General features: G+C 39.7%; 1 long non-coding RNA gene and 1 other non-coding gene across 2 annotated transcripts; both read left to right on the forward strand.

Annotated features, from left to right (window-relative positions):
- Positions 1 to 7,060: 7,060 nt before the first annotated feature.
- On the forward strand, positions 7,061 to 9,281 carry LOC113283932. Its single transcript, XR_003327840.1, has 2 exons — positions 7,061 to 7,651; positions 8,027 to 9,281. It is a non-coding gene; the product is annotated as an uncharacterized LOC113283932 (long non-coding RNA).
- Positions 9,282 to 9,439: 158 nt separating this feature from the next.
- Positions 9,440 to 9,511, forward strand: TRNAD-GUC. Its single transcript has one exon. It is a non-coding gene; the product is annotated as a tRNA-Asp (tRNA).
- The last annotated feature ends 3,517 nt before the right edge of the window (positions 9,512 to 13,028 follow it).

Here is a 13,028-nt window from a genome sequence, read left to right on the forward strand (position 1 = left end):
TTTGGTCGCGCCTAAAATATGCCAAAAGCCATGACGGACCTACCACATGCCCTGGCTGCCAAACGAAGGGTTGCAACAATGAACGGCTACCCTTCCATCTGAGATGCAAATCTCAGCCGTCCAAGTTCGCCACCTAACGCATGGCAACTTCCGGCCCAAGGCCAAACATCACGGTTTTGCCAAAACCCTAATTTTGGCCGCGCCTAAAAGATGTCAAAGCCATGCCGGCCCTACCACATGCCGCTGGCTGCCAAAAGAAGGGTTGCAACAATCAACGGCCACCCTTCCTCCTTAGATGCAAATCTCAGCCGTACAAGCTTGCCACCGAACGCATGGAAACTTTTGGCCCAATGCCAAGCCCTAATTTTGGTCGCACCTAAACTATGCCAAAACCCTAGTTTTGGTCGCGCCTAAACTACGCCAAAATCCTAGATCGGCGACGCCTAAACCCTGCCACTAGCTGCAAACGAAGGGTTGCAACAATCAACGGCCACCCTTCCTCCTGAGATACGAATCTCATCCATACAAACTTGCCACCAAAGGATTTATGGCAATGTCTTGGCCATGGCGCCAATTCTTGGCCACGACGCCAAAACCCTAATTTGGTCGTGCCAAGAGCATGCAAGCGCTGCAACCATGCCGCTGGTTTCCAAACGAAGGGTTGCAACAATCTACGGCTACCCTTCCTCTTGAGATACGAATCTCAGCCATACAAACTTGCCACCAAACGATTTACGACAATTTCTTGGCCCACGACGCTAATTTTTGGCCACGACGCCAAAACCCTAATTTGGCCGTGCCAAGGGCGTGCAAACGCTGCAACCATGCCGCTGGTTTCCAAACGAAAGGTTGCAACAATCTACGGCTACCCTTCCTCCTGAGATGCAAATCTCATCCGTACAAACCTGCCACCAAATGACTCGTGGCAATGTCTTGGCTGCGATGCTAACTCTTGGTCACGGCACCAACCTGGCTACGATACCTATTCTTTGGCCACGACACCAACTTGGCTACAAACGCAAAATCCTTTGGCCACGCCATACGTAGCAACATGCTACACGTTTTCCACGAAAACACTCGAGACATCAAAACATGTCACAAATTGGGGGATGCTCATCAAGGTATTAGTCTGGCGGTTTACTGCGTGCGACGTACACTGCGCCCGTTACAAGAAAGTGTCATAAGAGTGAGGCGGTTAGTAAATACAAGAAGTAATGGTGAAACTTTTCCTTCATTATGGAAACATCAATTCAGGCGTTACCCGTTACCGTTTTCTTCCATTTACTCAAGCGTTTCCACTTCTTACGAGACCAGGGTACGTTTCATTGCGACTTGTATAAATAGGTCTCACCTATTTCCACCAAAGAAAAAGTTTTGGTCAGGAGAATACAACACTCAGAAATCACTTGTTAGCTTTCCCATCTGTTAGCTTTCCACTTTCTAATACAAGTTGTCAAACAACTACTCTTCCTGAATCAACTATTCTGGTCTCAACACTCTCTTCACTTCCCTCCCTAGACCAACCCTTCTCCTTCACTTTGCGACCGAAGCAAGTCTGGAACGGCCATTTCCTGGTTTAGGCCGGATTTGTACAGATTGGTCTCTCGAATCAAAGTACTCCCTTGCAATACATTGTTTAGGGTTTAGACTCGTTTCTCACCCACACACTCGAAATTACCAAAATCAGCAGATATTGTTTTCACCCCCAAACACAAGTAAACCGATTATTTACCTTGACTTAATAAAAATGCACTCTATTCTACTGTTGTTTGTCATTTAACTCTGTATTCTACAGGTCAAACAAGGACAAGCAACAAAAGCAAGTCGAAAACAAATATAAGAAGAAACACGACCTTGGTACTCCTAAACCTTTGGAACCTCGTCGAAAAGGAGGTCAAAATTTGAATGCTTCCCACCGAAGGGCCACGGGGAGTAAATCCAATTTGAATGCTACTCCTAACACATGAAGAATCTGATTCCGATACACCTACTGAACAAAGTGATGAGGAAGAAAGTGGTGGAAAGGAGATCGATGAAGAAGAAATTGGTGGCAAAGAAGGTATTGAAGAAGAAAGTGATGAAGAAAAAGGTGAGGATGAAGGCGGTGAAGAAGAAAGTGATGAGAGTGGAAGTGATGAATAAGAAGGTGAGGATCAAAGTGATGAAGAAGAAAGTGAGAAGCAAGTTGATGAAGATATGGGAGAAGTTCAAGAACAAGTACAAGGAGGGGAAGTTCAAGAACAGGGTAAGAAAGATGGTAAGAAGAAAGATGTCCCAAAGAAGAAGAAAGGTGACCACATGCCTGACCCGGAGAAGATGTTTCTTCGCGGCCCTAAGGATCCCGTTTACGGATTACCCGGTGATGGAGAACAAATGTTATGGGGGTACAAAGACAGTTGGGCCGCTGTCGTTTTCCATACAATAGTAAGTACCTAAACCTTATGTTATGTAACGTAAACATTATTATCCGTGTAGTGTTTGATTGTTTTCCATCGGGATTGTTTTGTTTTATAGGATCACAAGGATGTCGTTCGCCTTATGAAGCCAGGAACGTCAGTGAGTATGATGAGGCAATGGCCACTGGAAGGAATAGAATCAACCGTTGGAGAAGTTCCGGAAGTAATCGATCTAGTCAATTCTACGGGGTTGATACCTGTGGTCGAGAATTTGGACCTTGGTTACGACAGACCTCTTTGTTCCGCTTTTGCCGAGAGATATTACGGGGAAACGGATACTTTGCATCTTCCGTTTGGAGAACTGACGATAACTCCACATGATGCGAAGTTAATTAACGGGCTAAGCATAGAAGGGAAAGCCGTGAATCCCAAAGGTTACCCGCAAGAGCTTGAGTGGGACAAGATTTACGCGTTCACCAAGGATGTGTTCCAATGGGATGAGGACAGGACCAAGTCAGAGATGCTGGTCGGCAAGTTAAACCAGAGGATATTCCATCTCTCGAAGTTGAGGGACAACTTCATGGGAACAAATAAGCTTCGTGCTGAGGGAAAATAGGTGACGCGGGAATGTATCATCGCCACGGCCAATGCGTATGTCCTCTACGTCCTGGGAGCTGTTATCTTCCCCGACGTTTCCGGTGCCCATGTGAGCGCAAAATTCATCCAGCTGTTGCAACCATTTAACAAGATTCATGAATAATCTTGGGGCACTGCCAACCTTGCACACCCGTTGAACGAGTTGAGAAAGGCTTCTAGGGCTAAAAGGAACCAAATGGGAGGGAATATGGCTTTTCTGCAGGCGTGGATATATTTGCACTTCCCAATATTTTCTCGAAGGGATTTTGAGAACAAGGAATGGAACCACGAGTATTATGGAGACAAGTACACCTACAAAAGTAAGCCGGAGTACCAAAAAAAGGATTATCTGAATTTGAGACGCCAGTTGGAGAACTTGACAACGAAAGATGTTGTCTTTGATCCTTACAATGAGGATATGGGTAAAGGAAAAAGAAAAGGAAAGAAGGTTGGGTGTCGAGAGAAAAATGATTATTTTGGTCCTTTGTTTCACCCAAGAGGATATGTAATGTACAACCCTTCGAGAGTCGCAAGACAATGCGGTTACGTACAAAAAATCCCAAAGGAGCATAAGATATTCAAAACCAATGAGAGGAAAACCAAATCATATGATAACGATGTTGACATTGTTCACAAGCCTTTAACATCATGTGATTATTGGGAAGATAGAGCGTTTCATAGATATCCTTTGAATGGTCCATCTCGAACAGATGACGAGGCAATTCCGGATTACATGCCGTGGTACCTCAATGTTTGGCATACTCGAGTGATACGAGTAGATGAGAGACCCAAGATAGAGGACAAAGATACGGCTCTCGAATGCCTGGTGCATATTGTTACTCAATTACGGTTTTGTTAATGTTATTAGCGTTTTTTGTTGAATGTTTATCTTTAAAATGGAAACTAATAAGACGAGTCGGGTACTTGATAACCCAAGCAAAGCTACAAATCATGGAAGGGACAAATATTAAGGCCAGTGAAAAGTTGATTGATGAATTGAACAGTCTCGAAGATGTAGAAGCTGGTGCAATGTTTGGGGAGGAAGAGGAGGATGAAGAGGATCCAAAAGAGAAGAGGAAGAGATCCCCCCCCCAAAAAAAAAATGACTGAAGGTGCATCGAGCAGCGCCCAACCTGGTAAACGAGGACGCGGTGGACTTGGTCGTGGTCGTGGTGGGGATGTTCATGAATGAATGGTTATATTCATGTTTATGTCTTTAAGGATGGATAATTATGGAGTCAAAATTTATGTCTTGTCTTAAACTTATTGACGAATTATGTTTGGTTATACTCCTAATTTATAAATGACTTAATCTGGTTTCTTCTGAAAATTGTATGTGTTTGTCCAAGACGCAATAAAATAACCAACTAAAATGTGTGTGAAAAAAATGCAAGATTCTGGCATTTTTTCAGTCAGAATTGGTTTACATGTACCTATATGTAACCCGGTTCTGACAGTTTCCCAGAGATTCAGTTTCAGAATCGGATTACATGTACATATATGTAATCTGATTGCTATGAAGAAAAGTTCTGTAACTTTAAGAATCGGATTACATGTACATATATGTAATCCGATTGCTATGAAAAAAGTTCTGTAACTTTGAGAATCGGATTACATGTACATATATGTAATCCGATTGCTATGAAGAAAATTTCTATAACTTTAAGAATCGGATTACATGTACATATATGTAATCCGATTGCTATGAAGAAAAGTTCTGTAACTTCAGGAATCGGTTTACATGTGCATTACAAAAACCTGATTTGTGAGAGGCATATTTTACATGATTTTGCAAGGACGCAATCGGTCTATGTGGTCATATATAAAATCCGATTGTATGAACTGAATTCAAAAAAACTAGTCGTTGAGTCCTTATCCCTCTTTCAGCCACTCCCATTTCACACACTTAGCCTAGAAAATGGAATGGGAACCATATGAATATTTGTGTCTCGTTGAATCGTTTTCTAATACGTTCCGTGAACGTCCGAGTGAAATCTATTCAACGTTTTGGAAGAGAGTTAAAGAGTTCTTTTACGGGCGTACCGGGAATCCCAATAACCGCAAATGGAGAGACTTGGCATTTCGATTCCAATACATTAAAGGTGCAATACGAGAGTATGCAAAATTTAGAAATATGGTGTACGACTATCATCCACGAGCTCCTCTTAGGGAAAAAGTGAGTAATGCGATCATTTTTATACCTATGTCAAAAGTTCACATACTAACATTTAAGAATTCATAGAATTTCAGCTGGAGCGTTTCAACGGGCTATGGAGAATTCGTAATGGGGAAACTAAGTTCATTCACCACAAAGAATATACGAAATTGTACCGACGTGCTCGGAGGTTCATTGACGAGCATTTGATGTTTCAAATTCTAGAATTCCCATACTGAATCCTATATATGTATGTAGTGTGCTAATTTCCTAAACCATGTAATGAATATTTTGTTTATGAAAGTATGACATAATCGGATTACATGTACATATATAAACACCGATTCCAGAAATCGGTTTATGTGGGTATTGATTAAACTCCGATTCTGGGTTTACATCGTCATTTGGCATAACTCAACCCAGAACCGGTTTACAAAAACACTAACATAAACCGATTCTGGATCGAGTGTTTGAAAAAAAGAAAATTACAAGTGTTGATTATGCATTAATGAAAGTTAATCCTGAAATTAACTTGATTAAACAGCATTTAATTATCCGAATTAGCACTAATTTCACAGGGGCATATTAGACATTAACATAAATAGTGGATAAGGGGTTTCTATGAATTATTTCTTAATGACCCTATTTTGTCATGTAGTTATAGGCCCCAATTTAGTCAGGTTTTTTTGGCAGAACATTTTTACGTGTATATAATTTGGGTAATATGGGTTTGTGACAATTTTTGGGAAAACACTTTTACACGTAAATTTGGGAAACTTGGTGTATATGAACCTTTTTTGAATACATGGTGTTCAATAAGCTCTTGTATTTGTACATGGTATGTCGTTGGTTTTTCTTCTATTTCGTATTATTATAAAATGACCGGATTGTTGAATATTTTGGAGGACTGTTCAATATATATTGGCTATAATACCCGTGGAAAAGAACATGACAGGTAATAAGCAATGTTATTTTTGTCCGTCTTTACTATCTCTTTGACTAATTTGGGGGTCTTGTAAATTGTTTAAACTAACTGGACAGGTAATAAGCAATGTTATTGCTTGAATGTTCTTGTTTGAAGGTTTGGAATGTGCTTCCAAACCCATAACAAATTTTCTACAATAGTTTGAATGGTCTGGATTGCTTACCGAAAGTTCGGAAACTCTGCAATTGTCATCAAATAAATAATCCTCTTTTACTTTTTGCATAGCATTTATTTTTATTTTTTCCATGTGCGCATAAATGTTTTCCAAGCCCTCCCCAGTCTTCGATCCTGACTACATCCCAGCAGATATTATTTCCCGATAACAAACTAACTTTGTTACGGTATTAGAATAACATCCGCTGCCAGTATGATGATCATCCATGGCCCATGTTACGAAATACTCCAGCAAAGTATCATGTGTATGCAGGCTCAAGGAGAGCAAGTTAGGGAATCCAGTAGTGTATGAACATTAAAAAGATTGAAACGGCCATGCGTACTTCAGTGCCGTCGACAAACTTAAATCAACCAGCATAAAGATTTACACAATACAAACATCACCCTAGCAGCTACAAACAAGTGAAAAAGAAATGACAGTACGTACCATCTACCGACGCAACGAAAATAATTGGGAATTTTGATAAAGTATCCTCATTTTTTATACCCAAAAAAATTAATGCCTCGTTTTTTTCAAATTTGTTAAAGTGTTCTTACCGTTTACCTTCACGTCTTGGGCCCACATATTGAATCTTCGGCCCACATATTGAGTCAATAGTCGTTTACCAAGTCAAAAAAGACGAGTCAAATTACCATAAACTCCACTGTAAACCTAAATCGAGTGAGAATAAAACTCATCTTCTTTCATTCTCAGCCGACAGTTTTCTTCTTCATTCTCTTATGTTTCTGAAATTGAATAAAGACGCTGATGATGTTGAAACCAAGAGCTTTGTTGGTGGTCTGAGTTGGATGAGAAGCAAAAATTAAGGGTTTAACAGTTTAGAGATCAGTGGGTATTCATCAATCGAAGTTTGAAAGCAAAGAAGAAAAAGGGTTGTGGGGTTTCCGAATTCTCAAAGTCCGACAGAGAAGAGGGTGCTGCTAATCGAATTACAGAAGAAGAATAAGTGGATTTGAATGCAAGTCTCAGAGAAAGAGATAAATTGAGGTTTTGTGGTCAAGTAATAGATGGGTTTGATGATTCGAGAGGCTTGGAAGAAAGATAAGAACATGGAGAAATAATACAGGGTTAGGGTTTGATTTGAGTTGAGCAGAAATTCATGGGGTTGTAATGATGATTGTGCTGATGGTGAATGAAATTGGAGCAATTGATGATGATTTAGGGTTCTTAAAAGAAGAATCTAGGTCGATTTCAGATTCCAGTGTTGAATTGATGATGTATGCGATTTTGTTCGAGGGATTTTGTGCTACGTGGTTGATATTCAAGTACTGGGTTGTCTTCAGTGCACACTGTTGCATCTCTTGGTAAGTTTTCATCCATGTTCATATCAATATCAGAGTAAATTGGTTGTTGGAACACAATGTGTTTGTGTAATTGACTCACTAAAAAGTCAGTGTTGATTGTGGTTGTGTTGTTGCCAATTCGTATTCAGCAAATTGAATTCCAACACAGACAAATCCTTATCTTTACATTCAATTTCTTAGATGATAGAGTCCTGAATTAATTTGTTTGTTTCAATTCAACCTATAAAAATTCATTACTTATCATGTTTTATTAGAATTCTCGGGGTTCATTCTATGTTTCATTAATATTCTACTGGTTCAAACACTTTGCAGACTTTAGTCTCATTGTTGGTTCGAACGATGGAGTTGATGCTTATGTTGTTCTGGTTAGTGCAGGTGGCCTGAGATGATATAACAGGTGGCTGCTTAGATGTATGCTTAGGTCACAGGAGGTGGATATGCTGGTGTCGGTTGGTATGAGCTGAATTGATTGTGCTCGAGTTGGTAATGCAGTTGCAGTTGGAGATGTGACTGAGATGAAGTTGCAGTTAATGTTGCAGCTGGATGCTCGAGTTTGTATGAATTTGAGATTGTTCGAGTCACTGGTGAATTTTAGAGATGGGGAAGAAGATGTTCTCTGCTGGTGATTGTATAATGGAATGGGTTGCAATTGCAGTCAATGTTAATGGAGGAGCTGAACTATAGATGTATGCTTAGGAATGAATTGGTACAGTGTGAATACAAGACTGAGAAAGAGATGGTTTGATGCTCAATAGATGTATGTTAGGAATTTACAGGGAGGTGTTGCTTGAATTGTAAGGATTTGAGTTGGATTGCTTAGCTCAAACTGGTGGCATTACAAGCTGAGTTAAAGATGGAAGCAGAGAGGATTCTCAACTGAAATTGCAGTGAGATGGTTGGTGATACTTCCATGGCTAGGTAGTGATGAATTCAAGATGTAATTGACGGAGATGTTCCTGTTGAAGCTTAATGATAAACAGAGTACATGATTGTGCTGGTCTGGCGTAAGGGGAGACAATGGATGCGCAGGTCTGCATTGCAGGTGATGGCTGAGCAGTTGTGGGATTGAAGCTATAGAAAACTGAAGAGATGGAGGTAATTATGGAGTTGGTATGATGAAGCTGAAAGAGATGTATTTGTTGCAGTTCATGGATGAAGCAGCTGAGAGTACAGGAATTGCAGGAGCTATAGAAATGGAATGATGTGCCGAATGTATATGAACTGAGCATGAGATGGTGTTGGTGTTGCACGCAATAAGAAGAAGTGGAGTTGATTTGGAGCAGCAGAAGAAGGGGTCATCATGGTTGGGACTCGACTCGGCATTTCAAATCGGTGATTCAAGAAAATCCAACTCTACTCATGAGGAAGGGCTTTTTGGACATTTGACCCTGCCACCTAAGCGTTAACAGCTGCTAACTGCCGTTTACCGTTTTTTGAATGAAACGGTCAAGGCAAGGGTACTTTAACAAATTTTAAAAAAACGGGGGCATCTTTTTAGTATAATGTTAGCCCAAAATAATTTCCCTACCAACAATAATTCAAGTAACACTCGGAGAAGGAGACAAACTTTCGATTATTGTGAATTTGGGATTCATTCTCAAAGTTTATACAATTGACTAGTTTCTGTCGATGTGAGATTCATAAACTATTTACAGGTACAAAGCCATGGGTGGAGCCAGCTTATGGCATGGATAGCCAGTTGACCACCCAGACCGTCTGGCTGTCAATCTATCTACTCATAAAATGCTTAGCTTTAATAAGTAATGACCAGATTGAAGGGACAACTAAGTCGTTGTAGTATAGTGGTAAGTATTCCCGCCTGTCACGCGGGTGACCCGGGTTCGATCCCCGGCAACGGCGTAATTTTTTTTTCTTTTTTCATTTTACATGCAATTTATTATTTAAGCTTTGTTCTTGCGAATCTTGCCCATCCACTTTTTTTAACTTCTCCCTACCCACCCTATTGAATTTTACAGTTCCCCATGAAAAGAGAACATTCTGACATCTCTGAAGAGTGCCTTGAAAGAACACATACAAAGACCTTAAATACTTGCTGAAAACCTTTGCTTGAAGCGTCTCAATCTCTTTTGCCAATTTTAGGCCCTCCTTTTGCTGTCTCTCCTTTGTACTCTATACTTTTTTGTATCTCCTTCTTTTTAAAAATCTGAATTGCATCTTCAATCCCATGATGAAGATTTCATTTTTATGCCGTTCAAGTCAACTATTGGAAATGGGTAAAGCATCATGTTATTATAAAGGTAAAAAGTAAAGTTGGTGTGTTTTTAACAAAAATGGCATGTTCATGCATTCAAACTTTTTTACTTTTGTCTAGAGCATCTCCAGACTCCCAATGGGGCTGCAAATTTCTTTAAGTTCAACAAAACTCACTACATCAAAGCTCCATAATTGCCATGACAATCACATTAGCAGCAAAAAAGAGAGAAAACAGTAATGCAGAGAAATAAAACGTGGTAGCACTATCTGGATAAATGATTACAAGCTGTAACTAGTTCTCCAAGTCACTGTTTCATGGGGTTCCATGGAAGAAGAGAAAATCCTCATCCAAGGTGGGAAGGATCAAGTCAGTCAAGAATCATTAGATAGAAGCAAGATCCTATATATGGTTCCTGCGCGTATCTCTTTACTTCAACTCCTTTGCAGCCGTAGAAACTATACTGAGAATTATGAGAAGGTTTTCTGTAGTGGAAACCGGCCCAACATAATGCATTAAGCCAGTCAAGAATCATTAGATAGAAGCATCATCCATCCTATGGCAAGGTCCAAAGATTAGGCATACCCAACTCAAGCATGGTCGCATCGCATGGGAGAAATCTTTGCTGGGTCCAAAAATCAGAATCATGCATGCCCTTTTGCTTTTAGTTAAATTAATGATTTATGTACGATGTTTTTCTTAAGGTCTTTCTAAGAGGCCTCCATGCGCACCCCTCCCTTCTTTAAATTACAACTTTTTCACTTTTTAGTAGTTTCTTTTCTTGCGGATTGCAACGTGTTTGGCAACCTGGTATGTTTCCAGTTTTTCATTTCTTTAGTTACAAAATTCTATATAATTGAAATTTTGTTTCTGCTTGGTTCTGGTAACCCCTCGTGAAATCCTCTAAGTATGATGGCTCCTAGTACAATGATCATTCTTGCTCTATGCTAATCAATAGCGAAGTATCATGAGCTTGTTTCGAATCATAGATAGTATTGTACTATTGTATGAACATTAAAAGTTTGATGAACCGTCCGTGCAAAATGTGAAGTGATATGTCAGATAGAAATTTACTGACCAATTGGTCTTTAGTGCGACGTCGACAAACTTGAAATCAACCAAACAAAAGGATTGTGAGGTCATGCTTGATCCGATGCAGAGGAGTTTAAACCAAGTACACTATTCAAACATCATCCTGGTTGCTACAAACAAGTGAAAAGAAATGAGAATAGGTAACATGCATGCACTCTAATGAAAACAATATTGCCGACCAACAATAATTGAAACAACACCACGGACAATGGGGACAAACTATTCAGCTATAAATGTGTAAAGGCACCACGGCCATACAAGAAGTTGAGATTTTCACCAGCAATATCTTTATGGTAACTTTCAGCTGAAGCCTACCCCGGTTATTAACCGGACTAGCCTTATGCACATACGAAAATGCAACCAACTGGAAGTACCCCCCTTGTACATATTACTTAGATAGATATATTTACTATACGAGTTATCAAATACGTACCATCATAATTGAATTTGCTTTGAACTTGAGTGCAGTTTAAACATGATGAGCCGAATGCTCATAATCTAGGCATTAACCAGGTCCAGGCCCATCTCAGGTTTCAAACCTGTTAATAATTGGCAATGGCGCAATTTTGCATGCATTTTTACAGTTTCCCATGAAAAATGACTATTTAGTTCAAAATGCCTTGAATAGTACTGAAACCTTTGCTTCAACCGTACGTCTCGGTATCTTTTGCCATTTTGAGAACCTCCTTTTGCTTTCTCCGTGTACTCTATATACTTTTTTTTTTAAATCCGATTTTATGCCGTTCGACTACTGGGAATTGGTAAAGCAGGTTATAAAGATAAAAGTCAAGTTTGTGCGGTTTTAATTTAACGGTCCGATCCCTTAACAAAAATGGCACTGAAACTTCTGCTTTGGTTAGAGCGTCTCCATACTCCAATGGGGTTGCAAAGTCACCAGGGGCAGGTATCTTGATGAAATTCCCCGTCCCAACTTTAGTAATCGAGAGAACGGAGAGTACCAAACAACAAATTATTCAGGAGAAAAAAATGAGTTGAACGAATAGGGGATGGAAGAACCGGGTAGAGGAACTCTATTTTTATTGATCTACTGCATATAATTTGCGTTAAATCAGTCAAGAATTATTAGATAGAAGCACGATCCCTATGGCAAGGTTCATAGATTAGGCACACCCAAGTCAAGCATGGCCGCATGGGAGAAATCTTTTTGCTGGGTCCAAAAATCAGAATCATGCATGCATGCCCTTTTCCCTTTTGTTTACTTCCATGATTTATGTACGATGTTTTCTTAAGATCTTTCTAAGGGACCTCCATGCGCAACTCTTCTTCTTTACGACCCTTAAATTTATGTTTACTTTTTGTTGGTGATCTTTTCACTTTTAGGTCGTCGTTTCATTTGCTGACAGAAAATTCACCAAAAGTATTAGAACACACGACACTATGCTTGCTAGTGGCGACGTGGTATGTTTTCGACCCTGAGTTTCTTTAGCTATCTTGTATATTGTTCGTTGGATTTCCTGCGTAATGGTGATTCAGGTGTTCGTTCAGAAGTGTGCATCAAAACGCTCATTTTGTTTCAAGTTTATGGGAGTAACTTTTTCTTGCACATGCCTGCAAGCCTGCATTGTATCCAATTTTGTATAAGTGGTGTAAATAAGTGCAATGAATCTGCACTGGAAAATCTAAACTGGGACAAAAGTTGGTGGATTTCAATTGCATATCAAGAAACTCAAAACAAAAATGACGTATCCTATGAACGATGTGCATATTACAACCTTTTTGCTTTAATAAAAAAAAGAGTCAAACAGGGTCTGGCTTTTTATCAAAATTTGTATAAAGATGTTCTTTCTTTTGTTCGCATTCTTCTCGATCTTCTCAGAAGTTTCAAGCTAGCTAGCTGTTTAATCTTTCAGTCTTCTCAGAAGTTTCTAGCTAGCTGTTTAAACACACTGTAGTTTAGTAATCTTGCATTTGGTGGTCAATACACCAGGAGTCGGTTTGTATATCTTTTTTGGTGTACACCTCCTCTACATGTACCCCCAGATGATAATTTTATTTGTCTGAATACAAATTTATATTAGGAAAATAAAAGGTTGAAAACATGGTATGTCATCA

The sequence above is a fragment of the Papaver somniferum genome, chromosome 5, assembly GCF_003573695.1.
Source record: "Papaver somniferum cultivar HN1 chromosome 5, ASM357369v1, whole genome shotgun sequence".
Lineage (NCBI taxonomy): Eukaryota > Viridiplantae > Streptophyta > Magnoliopsida > Ranunculales > Papaveraceae > Papaver > Papaver somniferum.